The sequence below is a fragment of the Canis lupus genome, chromosome 8, assembly GCF_048164855.1.
Source record: "Canis lupus baileyi chromosome 8, mCanLup2.hap1, whole genome shotgun sequence".
NCBI classification, from domain to species: Eukaryota; Metazoa; Chordata; class Mammalia; order Carnivora; family Canidae; genus Canis; species Canis lupus.
The window spans coordinates 138,784-151,369 of record NC_132845.1 but is presented as its reverse complement, the minus strand read 5'-3'; the positions used below and the strand labels follow the sequence as shown (position 1 = coordinate 151,369).

The 12,586-nt window shown below is 49.4% G+C and overlaps 1 long non-coding RNA gene across 1 annotated transcript; it reads left to right on the top strand.

Annotated features, from left to right (window-relative positions):
* The first annotated feature begins 953 nt into the window (after nucleotides 1-953).
* On the top strand, nucleotides 954-3,619 carry LOC140637750 (uncharacterized). Its single transcript, XR_012034782.1, has 2 exons — nucleotides 954-1,182; nucleotides 1,756-3,619. It is a non-coding gene; the product is annotated as an uncharacterized lncRNA (long non-coding RNA).
* The last annotated feature ends 8,967 nt before the right edge of the window (nucleotides 3,620-12,586 follow it).

Here is a 12,586-nt window from a genome sequence, read left to right as displayed (position 1 = left end):
TGCGCACCCCGCAGGGCCTGGCCCGATGCTGCCTGCTGGTGACCGCCGTCCTCTCCACCCTGGGGATTCAGCGGTGGGCATCCGGGCAGAGAAGGCGCAGCCTCCCGTTTTATTTTTGAAAATTTGCTGGGAAATATACATACTATAAAGTTTACCATTTTCACAATGTTTTTCCCATTTTAAGCACTTTCAGCGTCCGGCTCTTCGGCGTGGAGGGCGGTCACAGCGTGCAGCCGCCGCCGAGCATCCCTCCTCCTGCAGATCCCACAGGCAAACAGCGAGTGTCCCCCTGGCCGCCGCCCCCCGTTTCGCTGTGTCTCTGACTGTGCCGCCCTCAGAACCACAGGTGAGCAGCATCCTGCAGCCCCCCCGCTTCTGACGGGTGCGGCCGCAGCCCGAGGCCCGATGTCCCTCCACGTGGTGCCCACGCGGGAGCTCCCGCCCCGTGGCAGCCGGATGCTGTTCCGTGGACCGTCCGCGGCCTGTGTGGCCTACCCGGTCATCACGGACCCACCCCGGGTCGCCTCCACCTTCCGACTATTCTAAGTAATGTCGCCGTGAACATCATGGTGACATCTTTTCAAGGCCCTGCTTCAATTGTCTTGAGTGTATCCATACTTTCAAAAGAATTGTATTTAAGGTCGATTTGCCAACATACAGCTCTTCCCATCACGTGCCCCCCTCAGTGCCCGCCGCCCATCCCCCACCCCCACCTCCTCTTCTGCACCCCTCGGGACCAGGAGGCCCTCATGGTTTGTCTCCTCTGATTTTTCCCACTCAGTCTCCCTCCTTCCCTTACGGTCCCTTTCACTAGGTCCTACATTCCCCGGAGGAGTGACACCGTGTGATGATTGTCCTTCTCCGACTGACTTCACTCAGCACCATGCCCTCCAGCTCCAGCCACTCAGTATAAATGGTGGGCGCTCATCCATACTTTCATAAGGCGCCTCGGGTGATCTGAGGCAGCTAGAGTTCAGGACCTTCCATGCATACGGCAAGGAGAGTAGAGGGATTGATGGGGAAGACGGGAGTTTGGGGCAATGAGGGACAAGGCGAAGGTCAGGAGGGCCCTGCGTGCAGTGGAGGCATTTTCTGTGGCTTAGAACCAACGGAAGAGATGGAGGAAAGACCTAGGACCATGAAAAGGAGAGGTTTCCAGGTGACCCAATTCCTTCAGGAGAGGTGACGTCATCTGCTGAGCACAGCGGGGATGGGGCCGGGACTGGGGCCGGGACTGGGGCCGGGACTGGGGTGAAGGTGAGAGTGGAGCTTGGGGAAAGGGGAGATTCCCAGCGGCTGCAGAGAAGAAGGCAGTGGGAGCGTAGACGATCAAAGGACAGAGACCAGCAAAAGGTCCTAGTGGCGTGTCTGCGTTGGAGGAGACGTGGCGGACGTAGCAGGAACGTCTCTTTACTAGAAGAATCAAGCACATTCGAAGGCAGGGTGTATGGAAAGTGTGCGGCCAGTGGATGAGAAGTCGTTAGGAGGCCATAGGGTGCCTGGGAGCACCCGGGCAGATGGGCGCCTGGCAGACCGGGGCACGCCCCTCCAGGGCGAGGTGCAGAGACTGGAAACCATCCAGAGCTGGAAATGGGCCAGAGGCTGTGGCGGACGGTCAAGGGAGGGGCGGGAGGCTGCATGCCAGGGGAGTGCTGAGACGGCACCTGAGCAGCCCCACGCCCCGCAGAGGCGCCCCGGTACCCGCACGGGGAGTCCTGGCCTCCTGCGCCGACACCCTCGTCTTACCCGTCGCAGCAATCACGATGCCCCGGGAGAACAACCTCTGCACCTGGACGGATGGTCTTTGCAGCCAGTGACAACCTTACCGACCAAGGTCTTCCAGGTTGACCCCGGGAGCTAGAATGTTCCCTTGTCCCGCCTCGTCGCTCTGTCACTGCACCACTCAGCCCCATCCAGGGCCACCAGTAACAGAAATCGAAGACCTCAGGGAGTCCCACGGCGAGTTGAAGCAGAACTAGAGGTTCCAGAAGTCCTCACCCTGCTTTACTCTGACAGCTGCGGGCTGCAGTGGCAAGGTCTCCTGCGGGCTCATTTTGAGCTCATCTTTGTAAAAAAAAAAAAAAAAAATCAGAAGTTTTCTAAGCAATGGAACTGAAAAATCCATTCCCATCTTCCTCCTTTTCTCCTTGATGACCCAATCTGTCTTTTTGATCTGGAATCTATGCAAATATGAAGCCCTGTTCACGTTTCCGTCTCGTGCCCCCGTTTGCCCCGAGTCTTTGTTGGCATCATCCCAAGTGTTCACGCTCCGAGGTCGCAGCCCCATCCCTGGGTAGCTGCCTGGCCTCCCTCCTGCCTGCCATTGCTGCCTGCTGCTCGCCGCCCGTTGCCTTTCACTGGCTCCGCTGGGCTCGGGGCTGCCCAGTGACCCGGCCGCTGTGCTAGGCCTACACACAGACCTGTTGGTTTCTCCAAGTAGCCTCTTTCGATACCATTTCGCCGTCCACATTTTACTGCCTTCCATTTATTTTTTCCTCCTTGTCTACTTCCTGTTGCGACCCGGCCTGTTAGAAGCACTTAGGAGGCAGGCAGCCTTGGGACGCCACCGCGCTACTGGAGCCCACCGCGCTACTGGAGTCCTCGCAAGTGTCCTAAGCGACAGTGTCCTTCAACTGCAAATGTGCAGGCGGCCTGGCAAGGTGCCCGCTGACTCTGGGACAGCCCGGTCCTCAGAGGCTGTGGGGGGAATCGACCTTGCTTAATAAATAGAATAACCAGACATAATTAACTGTAAAGATGGGAGGCTGGGAGGCGAAGAAGCTACAAAAGGAAGTGTCCTCTCGTTCTTTGGCATGTGCCAGGGCGACACGTTCGTGTGCCACGGGCTTCCAACCGATGATGGAAGTGGGGCCACTCCAGGCTCTTGTTGGAAATGCCCAGGACCCTCCTCGCTCCTTCTGCAGCCTGCCTCCACCTCATTCCAGCTTCTGCAGAGCTGCTGACCTTTGATCCCTCTGTTTGCCTCTAGAAACCGGTATTGGCCCTGGTTTCCTGTGTTTGTACTGCCAGCACTCCCTGGGGACTCAGGCGGTTTAATTCCTGGCCGCCCCAAGCAGAACCCCCCACGCTAGCTCTGGTCCCATTTTGAACCAACTCTAGAAGCTTCTAGATGCATCTAGAGGCTTCTTCCCTCTGTCCAGGCCTTCAGAGGCTGTCAAGTTTGGGAACGGGAGGGGGTGGTGGACAGAGATCCCAAGGAGTGTTTGAAGGATTCTTGTCCCTGGGCCTCAGAAGTGTGGGAAGAGAGAGGTTTCAAGAAGGGAATGGAAAGTGGTTCAGAATAAGTTCTTTGCCATCTGAATAAAAGAAGAAAGAAATATAGGGGGAAATGAAAGCATCAGTCAAATGGTTAAGAATATCACAAATCCCAAACGGGCAAGGGTCTTAGGATCAGGGAAGAGGGGGCCCCACGTGGGCGGCTCCATGGTTGAGCGTCTGCCTTCAGCTCAGGGCGTGATCCTGGAGTCCCGGGATCGAGTCCCACCTCGGGCTCCCTGCATGGAGCCTGCTTCTCCCTCTGCCTGTGTCTCTGCCTCTCTCTCTCTCTCTCTCTCTGATAAATAAATAAAATCTTAAAAAAAAAAAAACAGGGAAAAAATATTGAGTCAAATATTGGTGTGGAACATAAGAATCTGTATCAGAATCAGCTCTTATAAAATACAGTAATAATAATAATCCAGATAATCAATTCACAGCGGGCTAAGGCTACGGAAGGTAAGGAGAATGTGACTGAGCACCAAGGAAGGAAGTACTCCGTGTCTTCAGGAGGAGGCTCCTGCAGCTGGAGGGCATCTCAGAGGCGTCGTGGGGAACATGAGCCTCAGGGACCTGGATCACTAGGTGAGATTGTAAAGGAAAAGGGGAATCGCGGACGGTTCAGTGGGTTCTCGTGACCTATGACACGCTGTAGAGGAGCTCTCTTGAGGTCCGTGAACAAAGCACATCTTTGCTGTTTTCCCAAAATGAGAGAAGAATAAAGACTCCCTAACAAACGGTGGTTTCTGGGTGTTGGGGTGATTGGCGGTCAGATGCTGCAGCGTCTCTACCTGGGACCCGCGTGGGAGGTGTGCTCTGTGACCTGGAGAACAAAACCATGGGCTTAGGGTGCAATCGCCTTCCATAACAAAAAGCTTGACCCACAGTGGCTTCATCGATAAAGAAGTTCAATCATCTCACATAACAGAAATCCCTGGTTACCAGAACTTCCCAGACACATCGTGTGGGGCCCAAGCTATTTCCTCCACTCTGCCAAGTGCAGTGGAATTTTTTTTTGCATGTCTTTAGGCTAATTTCCCCACAGTCACAAGACGGTGGCTGCAACATCCCCCCCCCCCCCCCACAGAACTGCATTTCAAGCATGAAGAAAGGGGCGACGGCCAAGGACATTCCCCTCCTGAGGCTCCGTCTTCCCATCGAGAAGGAACGTCTTTGGCGAACTCTCCAGCACATTTCCCTGAAGTCTCATTGGCCAGAATTGAATCATATGCTTACCCCTGGCGAATTACTGGCAAAGATTTCAGCCATTCATGATTCATCCCCTCCGTCTGGGCTAGACGGGCCAGCTTCCATGAGCTCAAGGGATCTCTGCTCACTTTCTGAACAAAACCAGACTTCTCTTTGGCAGGGGAGGGAGTGGCGATGACAGGGGGTAGACAGGGAGCGCATCTGCCACGTCCACCAGAGCTCCGGGTCTCTGCCCGGGTCACTTCTCCAGTGGCCACAGCCAGCCTCTTCCTTAGCTACAACCTATGGCTCTTGATCTTGGCCTTCATTTCCAACTCTGAAGTTTTCCCCCATTTCTTGAAAACTATTGTTCCTGCAAAATGGGTCTGACTTATGCAAGAGAAGTTACACAGAACTCCAGCCAGTAAATCCTTATTCAGAGAAACCCGCTTGGCCATACCCTATAAAATTGGCGAATGAACGTACTTTTATATGTTTTAAGTTTAAAAAATGTTAACGTTAGGTACCCTTTCTATGACTCTCCTCCTTAATGAGATGGGCTAAAAATGAACCAGTCTGTAGACCCGACTGCTGTAGGCAAGAGGGCTTCCCATATTGCCGTTGTTAGCTTTTTTGGCCTGAATCCTCTACTGGATTGAAATCTAGAGGACAGGGCAGCCCTGGTGGCTCAGTGGTTGAGCTCCTTCCTTCAGCCCAGGGCGTGACCCCGGGGTCCCGGGATCGAGTCCCACATCGGGCTCCCCGCAGGGAGCCTGCTTCTCCCTCTGCCTGTGTCTCTGCCTCTCTCTCCTTCTCATGCATAAATAAAATCTTAAAAAAAAAAAAAAAAAGAAATCTAGAGGACAGAGTTCGATGTCCTAAGCAAGTCTGCACCCTGACCTCTAGAAGCGTAGTTCCACAGCTACCAGCCACACACACAGTGACAGAGCATTTGAAATGTGGCAAATGAGACTGAACAACTGATTTCTAATTGCATTTAGATTTTAATTAAGTTTAAAATCTAATTCAGTTATTAGAAAACTTTTAAGTGTGCTTGTAACAACCCAGGTAGCTGAATCTACTTCTCCAACTGTCGAGTCGATGAAATCTGAGTACAGATTGACTCTTTCTCATAAAAACTTAGCATCGGACTTGAGATGTGCCCATAATATGGGATTTTGAAAACTTGATATAGGAAAAAAAATGTAAAAACCAATCTCATGAATAGTTTTTTATGTTGATTACACGATGCAGTGCTAATATTTTGAACATATCGGGTTCAATAAAACGCATTAACATTAACGTCACCTGTTTCGTTTTACTTTTTATTTATTTATTTATTTTTTATTATTTTTATTATTTTTTTCTTTTTACATTTTAAAAGTCATTGCTAGAAAATTTAAATCACGCACGTGGCTTGTGCTGCATTTCTCCTGGATGGTGATGCTCTGGTACGGAGCCCGGACCGGCTCCTGGCAGACTGAAGGACGCTGGGCCCTGAGTAGGCCGCCGGGAGGGCCCTGGGCTCGGGGCCTGCAGTGCTGGGCCTCCTCCCGGGAGAGAGTTCCGTGGCCTTGGGGGACATCTGTGGGGCTTCTGGGAGGTGGTTCTGGAACCCGGAGCCCTCTGATGCCAGCAGCAAGTGAGCGGGACGCCAAACCTCAGGGGCCTCGTGTCCTATTCGCTGCTCGGGTCATTTCCACGGACGCTGCCATCCTGAAAACTCTTTCAGTACAAGGTGGTTAGACACTTCTGGGTGGAGTTCTCCCCCCCCCCCCCCGGGGCCCTGGCAACACAAAATAGACGTGTGCACAGGTGGAGGCCACCCCGAGGCCACCCCAAGGCCATCGCACTGCCCGGGCCGCTGGCCCCAGCCCGGGGAGCTGCTGGCTTCCCTCCTGCACCGGGGGGTCTGTCCCGGCGCCGCTGAGGCCGCCCCCAGACTGCAGCCCCCTCCCCGGCGCCCCCTGAAAGTCCTGCCCAGAGCCACCTGCGCCCGGGATCGGGCCCTGGAGAGACAGCACTGTCATCGCACATTTGCAATCATTAGGGCCCCACGTTCACACTGAAAGTATCTTTACTTATGAACGTTTTCATCCCATAGACACTCTCAGCACGTGCTTCCTGACGGCCGTTGTGTGCCCAGCGAGCGCGCGGCCAAGGCGAAGCCAGAGACTGATGGACTCACCTGAACGGCATGCACCTTACTTACCTAGCGGCCTATAAGTAAATCACGTATGGATTTATCTGAACTTTCAGAGACGAAAGAGGCACAGAAAATCTTTAAGATTTCTGGATTTTTGTAATACAGAGATGCATCTTTATATAAAACCGTATACTTAACCATCCTGGCTCAAAACTAGAGTTCTTTGTCTCTGACAGGGGCATTAAAACATTTGGTGTAACCCTAGGAACCTATTCTAAGGAAATAATCAGATATACGGTCAAAGATTTATAGCATATAAATGTTATATGTTACTTAAAAGAGAAAGAAATGCAAACCATGTAAATGTTGAATAAGAGAGATTTGGTGAAATGTGTGCGGGTCTATGTGATGGCAAATCGTTACAGATCATTACAGAGAAACTTTTATTCATTTTTTATTTTATTTTATTTTATTTTATTTTTTTACAGAGAAACTTTTAAAGAATACTTAATGATGTGGGAAAACATTTCCCTTATACATTAAGATTTAAGACTCAGAGTATAAAACGCAAGTGGTTGACGTTCTCGGTTTGATGGAAGAGCCGTATACCCAGAGGAAAGAGACTGGGAGGATGGATACCGGCATTACCCCTGTATCCCTGGGGCTGAAGCCCCACATAGCTTTAATTTTCTTCTTTCACTACTTTTTACTAATTTTATTTATTTTAGAGAGAGGGAGTGCCCTTGGGCGGAGAGGGGCAGAGCGAGAGGGAGACAATCTCAAGCAGACTCCACACGGAGTGCCAGACCTACATGGGGCTCGACCCCAGGACCCCGAGATCACCCCCCGAGCCGAGACCGACAGCCGGATGCTGAACCAACCGAGCCAGGTGCCCCCTTCTCTCGCGGACATTTTCAATATTCTGTGTAATTGTTTACTATTTTTGAAATTAAAAAGAAAACGATAAACTTTTAAAAATAGGTACACTTTCCTCTGTGGAATTAACTTTAAAAATATTAAAAAAAAACAAAACAAACCCAAAGTCATTTCTACTCCCCTCAACGTTGTCACCTTTCCCCAAATACTCATTCTGGCTCTGTCACACTCCTAAAACTTCTGAACCAGTTTATAACACTGTGCCAAATTGTGTTTATGACATAATGTACCGGCTATTAAATCTGTAAATTTACTGTCTGATTCCATGAGGTAAATACGTGCACCTGCCCGAGCAGGTGGGGAGACGAGACGATGCGAGAAGCAGTGAAGAAGCGAGGTGGGAGCCTGGCCCGTGCTGAGCCCTCACTGCCCACCTTGTACAGTGTTAATTTTTTTTTTTTATAAGAAACATCTCTTTTTTCACTGTGGTAAAATATGCATAACATAAAACTTAGCAGTTGAGCCTTTTGTAAGTAACCGGTGTGGCATCGGGTGCACGCACGCGGCTTTGCAAGGGTCGCCACCATCGGCCTCCAGAACTTTCTCATCTTCCCTACCTTTGCCTTCATTTATTATTTATTTTTTAATTTTTTTTTTTTTTTTTGCCGTCATTTAAAGTCGCTCCCCGATCCCCGCTGTCCCAGCCCCTGACAACTACCATTCTGCTTTCCTCTCTGGGACCGGGGCCCGGTGGATCGTGCAGCAGCATCTCCCAGTCCTCCCCTTGCCACCGGCTCCATCATCGTGGCCTCAGCCTCTAGCCAGCATCGTGCCATGTGTCAGGATTTCCTTCTTTTTTAAGGCTGAATAATAGTACATGGTATGTTCACAGCACATTTTGTTATTTATCTTTTTTTTTTAAGTTTTTATTCATTTATTCCTGAGAGACACATAGAGAGAGGCAGAGACCCAGGCAGAGGGGGAGGCAGGTGCCCTGCGGGGAGCCCCATGCGGGACTCGATCCCAGGACCCGGGGTCATGCCCTGGGCCGAGGGCAGGCGCTCCCCCCCCCCCCCCCGCTGAGTCCCCAGGGCCCTATCCGTTCATCCTTCGATGGATGCTTGGGTGGCCTCAGGCCCATGCTGCTATGAACGTGGGTACAGGTGTCTGAGCCGCCCTTCGGCGTGGAGCAGGGACCCCTGGATCATCTCTTTATCCTATCTTTAATTTCCCAAGGAATCGCCAACAGTTTTCACTAGTGGCTGCACCATTTTACATCTAATAATGTTATTTTTATTCACCTTTCTTCCTCCTCATTAAGTGGATCCTTCCTTGAGATCGAGGCACGCCCCTCCGCATCCTTCGGAGCCACCAGAAAATTGCCGCAAGCCGCTGCCGGCGCTCCGTAAATACTTGATGAATCTTGATTTTTCGAGCTTCTGGAAGCTCGCTTCACCCCTAGTGTGTCTTTTCCTCTTGCTCCTCTTCCCTCGGCTCCCACGCGTTGTGATGGACGAGGCCTCAGCTGGTGCCGCCTGCGTCTCTAATGCCGTCTGAGCTTAGGTCGGCGGCTGCCCCTGGCACCCCTCGGCGTCAAGAGCTGGGCCGGGGAGTCCCAAAGGCGGGCCCCGGGTCCTGGCTCGGCCCCGCGAGGCGTATGACCTCAGGCAAGTTCTACCCTCTTGTTTCAGGTATTTATTGCTGCGTAACAACACCCTCTAGCTTAGTGGCTTGAAACAATAGGCATTTCATTATTCATTAGAAATCTGTGAGTCTGCGGAGTCCGTCCTTCTGGCCCACACGGTGTCCACTGGGGTCACTCACATGGCTGCCTTCACCCGTGGGCCTGGCTAGGGCTCAAGTAACCACGAAGGCCCCGCTCACATGGGTGGGCCCCCGGCAGGGAGGGCTACAGTCGCTGGGGCCTGGCTGGCCTTTGCTCTCTCTTTGGAGTCTCATAAAAATCTGAGCCTCCTTTTCTGCGAGCTCCCCCCCCCCATCTCTCTGTCTTTCTCTCTGTCTCTCTCTCTGTCTCTGTCTGTCTCTCTTTCTCTCTCTCTCTCACCAGGTTAGTGAGACTTCTTTACGTGGCAACTGGCTTTCAAGAAGACAAAACCCAAAATTGCCAGTCATCTTACGACGCACCCAGAATGGGCCCAGCGTCACTTCCAGGCTATTCTACGCTTGAAAACAGCCACCGCCCGGCTGCGACTCAAGGGGAGCAGCAATGCCGTAGAGAGGGACGCTTTTGGTGGAAGGAGGGCCAGGGCACACGGGGATGGGGCACGGCTGGTGGCATTTGCAGACAACCCATCCCCGAGCCTCTGCTTCCTTATCTGCAACATGGGAGATAATAAGTTATTCATGATATTATAGTGAAGATTCAGCGTGATAATGCGTGGAAGGCATGCACTAATGACTCCAATCATTATTATCGTTATTTTACTCCAATGAGAGTGGAAGTTGTTCAGTCTCCTTCTAAAATTCAGGTCTTATTTCTTTAGCAAGACCAGTACCTCGCTAGTCATCACCACAAAGAGTACTGCAGCCAACACAACCGTCCCTACTGTCACTGGCACAAGCCAAGACTGGCCTCCTGGGAACCCTCAGGGCTTTCCAGCCCCCACTTCCCTCCCGAGGTGTGGCTCTTGGAATGAGAGGTCATCACAGGCTTTGGCGTTTACTTTCAAAGTGCAAGAGCCTTCTGTTATTTGTTTTTATGAAATCAGCATTTTGCTTATTGAAACACTTTAATGCCTTCTTTGAACTTTGAGATTGCATTATGTACTTTCATGAAAGAAAAATAAGAAGCGGAGGCTAGCACAAAATGCACTCACTTCATAACTCAGATATTCAAAGAAAAGTGTCATTTCCATGCCGATCTGGTTTTTCTCACCAAATTGTATCCTTTGGTGAGTAGGAGGAGAGATTTACTTGAGTCAATCTGATCAAAAGAGTAATTTATCTGATCAAACAGTTCCTTCTAGACGGTGCACTATGTCTCTTGGGTAAAATCCTCTGTATCTTGGTCTTTCCCTTCTTCTAAGGTGGTCTCGGGGTCTAGGGGATGATATGGCTGTTGGTGCTTCCTGGACATTTGGAAGAGCCAGAGTCCTTGGGGCCCTGTCCCATCCCTCCTCTGGTCTCCACGGCGATGCCCCTTGTCGGCCTGCTTGCCGCTTGCCCTACAGGCATTGGTAGCTAAAGCCTGAGTCTGATAACTAGTCCTTTTCCTCTCTGGGTTTAGGCAGTACTCCTGGTGCCAATGGCCCGATTCCATTTCAGCTGCATCTCGGTGGGTGCTGTGGCCACTCTACGACTCAGGCAGTCAGGTTGCAACCCTCTCTCCTGAACAACCTCGCTCCAAATCCAACAACCTCCTGGCCTCTCCACAGCCCAATTCTCGGCCCCTTCTGGCTTCAGCCTCCTGGTTGACCCCACTGCCAGTGCCAGCACCTTACCCTTCAGAAGTCTTGTGCTCTCAAATAACGCTTTGATTAACATATTTTGTGTTTTCCAGGAACAGATACGGGTTGGGGGGGGGCTTAATATATTTTAAGATGGTCCCATTTACCTCCAAAGTCACTATTACAATTTATACTTTATTTTCCCACTCACATGTGAATTCTGAAGATTATCAGCTTTATGAAGTTGGCCACTATGATGGTTCTTAAAAAGGGATTTTAGTATTGCTAAGCATTTGTTTCTTATCTTGATTGACCATATCTATTCTATGAACTTCCTATTTATATCTTGACTTCTTTGTTTTTGTTTTTTCTTCTTATGGATTTCCATATCCAAATGTCTACATTAGCTTGGGCTGCCATAACCAAATACCACAGACTTAAACAACAGAAATTTGGGGTTTTTTTTTGCAGTTCTGAGGCTGGAAGGCCCAGATCAAGGTGCCTGCCAGGTGAGCATCTGGTGAGAGCTCTCGCCTTGGGTTACAAAGTCTTCTTGCTGTGTCTTCTTGTGGCCTTTCTTTGGTGCATGCATATGGATCATAAAAGACTTCCCTCTTCTCATAAGACCACCAATCCTATCAGATTATGACCATTTAACCTTAATTACCTTCTAAAAGCCCTTTCTCCAACTATCACATGGTGGGTTAGGGCTTCAACAGATGAATGCGGGGGGGGGGGGGGGGCATAGTTGAGTCCTCAGCACCAGGATTCTAATAATTTGTTTCTTATATACGTTTGCACACACACACACGCATATATGTGCATGTATTTGTGTATGTGTATGTGCCTATACATATATCTTCAAATATTTTCTCCTAGGCCATAACTTGACTTTTAATTTTGTTAATTGTGTCTTCTGTCATAGAGGAGTTTTCAGTTTGTGCCAAAATCATTCATCTTTTCTTTACAGCTTCTTGTTTTTATGATTTAAGAAGGTCATTGTTTGTTCTTCTGTATTTTAGAAGAATTTGCGCATAAGCCTTTTCAAACTGATGCCTTTTGCAGGGGCAGGAAGGAAGTATAGTTTTAACTAGTAGTTTAATTTCTTTAATGGTTATTCATTTAAGATTTCTGCTTCTTGAACAAATGTTGATTATTTATATTTTCCTAAAAAAATCATCAATCTCGGTGGGTCTCAAATTCATTGGCATAAGTTTGTTCCTAATGTTCTCTTTAAAAATTAGCCTTTCTATGTGTACATCTGTCCTTTTCATGCCTAATATTGCCTATTATTTTTTAAATTAATTGTTCTAGCAAAATAATTTTTTCTGCCTTAAATAAACTTGTGGTTTTTTTGATCAGGTTTGCTGAGTTTTTTATTCATTTCATTAATTTCTGTTCTGTATCAACTGATTAATTTCTTACCACTTATTTTGGCTTCATTTTGTTTTTCTTTTCAATCTTTTTTATGTTTTAATAAACGAATGTAGGGCTAGAGTTTTCTTCTGAAAATTGCTTTGGCCATCTCCCATCGGCTTTGATGTGTGCTGTTTTCATTGTGGTCCAGTTCCAAGTAGTTTATTTCCTCTTTAAACCAAGAGATCTTTAGAAGTGTTTTTATATTTCAGGAGTATAGACTTATTTTGGCTCCCTGTTTGTTAATTTCTAAATTTATTGCATTCTGGCCAGTGAA